Below are 3,912 nucleotides of genomic sequence, written 5' to 3' on the forward strand. Positions count from 1 at the left end.
ACGCTCGTTGTCATGGTTGCCCACGTGCTCGCTTTTATGGTGTGCCTTACCTGCTGCAGGCACTCCTGCTGCTCTCATGCCTTTCCTTCGTGTGTGTGATGATAGCCCCGCCGCCTGAGAAGAGGAAGAGAGTGGTACTGACTCTGGAGAAGAAGCGGGAGATATTGGAGAAAGTAGATGCGGGATGGTCTTCTTCACGCATCCTCCGCGAGTTTAACCTGGCCTGATCTACTTCGTTTGATATTAAGAGATCCTGAGACAAACTCATGCAGTACACGGCTGACTTCTCATCGAGAAGCAAACGCAATGTGGAGAGGAAGGTGATGTTTACTCCCAAGTTTGCTGAAGTCGACCGCTCCACGTTGATTTGGTATCGATACCAACGTGCTGCTGGTGTGATGGTACGTGGTACGGAGCTGAAGGCTGCTGCTGAGAAGTTCGCCAAGCTTCACGACGCCCTAGACTTCAAGGCATCCGAGGGTTGTCTCTTCGCGTTTAAGTTACGGCATGGCTTTACCAACCGTAAGTCTCACGGCAAAGCTTTGGACGCTAACGAGGATGGAGTTGACGAGTTTCGGCACAAGGTGAAGGGCATGATCGACAGGGAGGGGCTCACTCTCGGTCAAGTCTACAACGCTGATGAAACTGGATTATTCTATCGTTCTTTGCCAACGAACACTCTAGCCGAGGAGACGGAGAAGCGTGTACCTGGCCGCAAGCTCTCCAAACAATGGACATCTGCTTTGTGTTGTGTCAATGCTAACGGCATGCACTGGCTTAAGCCCGTTATTGTTGGCCGTGCAAAGCAGCCTCGGTGTCTTCGTGGGGTGATGGATGTCTTTCCTGTCGTCTGGTACCATTCTTTGAAGGCATGGTTCACAGTCCAGATCTTCAAAGACTGGTTTCACCGCCATTTCATCAAGGAGGTCATACATTACCAGACAGAGAAACTAGGAATTCCACGCGAACTGGTAAAAGCCCTCCTCCTCGACAATGCACCTGCCCACCCGTGCGACAAGGACTTGGTGGCTGAGAATGGCCGCATTAGGTGCATGTTTCTGCCACCTAATACTACTGCTCTCATCCAACCAATGGACCAAGGAGTGATCGTGGCAATGAAGCGCCTATACCGCCGGAAGGTCCTGGATGAGGTGATGGTTGTTCTTGAGGACGAGGACGAGCGCAGGGAGGGACGAGACACGTGAAGCCAGAGGACTTTGGAAAACTTTCGCCGCTACAACATCAAGTCTGCAATCTACAACTGGGCCAGTGCATGGAAGGAAATCCCTGTCAAGACTCTAGAAAATGATTGGTCTCGTCTGCTTCTCGGAACGGATGCGGAGTACGATTTTCTAGGTTTCGACGTGGATGACTTCCATGCACGTCTACGTGCGCACGGTGACGATGTTGATGTGGACGAAGTGCGTGAGTGGTTGGATGACGACGAGGGCGATCCTGGGTATCAGACCCTGTCTGATATCAAGATCACATCTTCAGTTGCAGGTGTCAGTACCCAGCTTGAAGATTCCGACGAGGACGGCGACGATGATGCGGACTCCTCTCAGCATGACACAATTCCAGCCATCCCCAAGCTGAGTGCACTCCGGGAACACCTAGAGTTTGTTCTGGACTACCTGGATTACCTGGACTGCGACAGGGAGATGGGGCCCCTGGGACTTGTGGAGGAAGTGCGTGCTTTCAGGCAGCGCATCATAAATCGTCAGAATCGTCGTTCCTTGCATCAATCAATGATTGACAGCTTTTTCAGGCCCGTGACCCCCGCTGTGCCCAGCCCTGGCTCCACTCTGTTGCCTCCCCAAGACAGGCCCTCATGCTCTGAGCCACAGTCCAGCACATCAGCCATGGTGGAGTCACCACTCGACGTGAGTTTGCGTCTGTCTTCAGAGTCGTCTGCAGTGGGTACGCCATCACCACGACCCAGTAACGCACCCCTAGGTCACCTCCCTGTGCTACTCTCAGACTCTGACAGTGATTAGACGCCAAGAACTTCTCCACTAGACCACACGGGAATTTACAGCGTTGTGCAGTGAAAAAAACGGTGCATTGTGTTAGGATTTAGAGTTGTGAGTGAAAAGACAAAAATTTAATGGACTGTAACTGTAACATAAATTAACGAGTGTTTTTGGTTTAGAAAATGGTTATAAGAGTGGAAAGACTTAAAGTGCAGAGTGCAACACTTATTTCATTAAGGTACAATGGAACGCAAGACAAGAGTGCGCACTGTGAAGAGAATGAACTTCTGAGTGCGAATGACTAAGTTCAGGGCAAGACTTCATGAACAGTGTACTGCAAGTGCTTCAGGAAATCCTTCTTACTGTCAGGGTCTGAGAGGAGGCGGTTATTCATCGAGATGGCCATGGACTTGCTGTAAGTAGGCAGAATGTTTCATACTGTATTCTGCTGTATTTTCCATACTATACTTACCTCAAACACCTCATTTCACTCTTTTATGTCCCTTATTGGTGTGAATATGCTGTGTCTTAGGTGCTATGCATGTGCAGTAGGGAGGTGTTTTTCTGAGTTAGGCTAGGTTAGGGTCCATAACTACCAGTCCAGGAGCCAGGGACTTGTAAGTACCCAGAATGTTGAATATTGTATGAACCTACCTCAAAAACCTTATTTTATGCTTCTTTTGCATTTATTTCAGCCTTTTTATGTCCCTCATTGGTGTGATTTGGGTCTTAAATAGGTGCTATGCATGTCCAGAGGGAGTTGTATAGGTGTTTTTCTGAATTAGGGTCCATAAGTACAAGTCCAGAAGGCTGGGGCCCAATATCCGGACAGGACCACTATCCGGACATGCCTGTGGCTCTATTACGCTGGATACTGGAGGGATTACTGTATTGATTAGTTAATAATACTGTAAGTATATTTACAGAATGACAGGGAATAGTCCAGGGTGCGAACTGTCCTGACGGGAAATCGTCCATGTTTTGACGAGGAATTATATGATGGCGAATTGACTTGATGATGAATTGTCTCGGAACCTTATCATCGCGTGCTCCACATATGAATAAATGATGTTGATTTTCATTCTCTTCTTGACACATGTCACATACGATATTAGGTTAGGGTCATACTTTTTCTTATACTTTTCCTTCACTTCTAGCATTTTGGTTTGCATCAAAAATATTATCTTTGCTTGATTTGGTTGAAGTCTGGCCCTGAGAGCACATTACATACGATATTAGGTTATGCTCATACTTTTTCTTATAATTTTCCTTCACTTCTATCATTTTGGTTTGCATCAAAAATATTATCTTTGCTGGTTTTGGTTGGAGTCTGGCCCTGAGAGCATCGAAATGCGCGACTTTGCATCGAAACGTGAGGTAGGCAGACCACTTCAAAATGCATCGAAATTTGATTCATCGAATTTTAAACTGTTGAAATTCGAGAAACCACTGTAGTTTTACTTTCCATTCCTCTTCCTTCTGTCCACGGGTGACCCTACACTGAGTGACAAGCCAAAGGGTTTCCTGTACACCAGGAAACCATTTACTATACTGGGTGGTAATCTTCTAACCAAATTATGACACCTGGTGGTTTAGTGGGTAATTAAGGTGCTCCAATTGGACTAAGCCAGTGCAGGTTTATATCCAGAGGATGGCTGGAGTTTATTGAACAAAATTACACACAGAGATGAAAGAGGCTGGTCACTCAAATCTTATATGTCAGGACCAACTTGCCCAGCCCAGCGTGCCTATGCCTCTCATAGGGCAACACTGGACTGTATGATGAATGAATGAATTAATATACTTTCAACACATTGGTGGTGGGATGAGGGTGAAGAAGCTGCAGTTAAGGAGAAAAGAAGGCTTTTCCGGGAATGGAAGAAGGGTGGTAACAAGAAGAAATACTTGGCTGCCAAGCGTAGGGTTAAAAGAGAGGTAT

This window comes from Coenobita brevimanus, chromosome 86 (genome assembly GCF_032717465.1).
Source record: "Coenobita brevimanus isolate Jiangsu-jjx chromosome 86, ASM3271746v2, whole genome shotgun sequence".
NCBI classification, from domain to species: domain Eukaryota; kingdom Metazoa; phylum Arthropoda; class Malacostraca; order Decapoda; family Coenobitidae; genus Coenobita; species Coenobita brevimanus.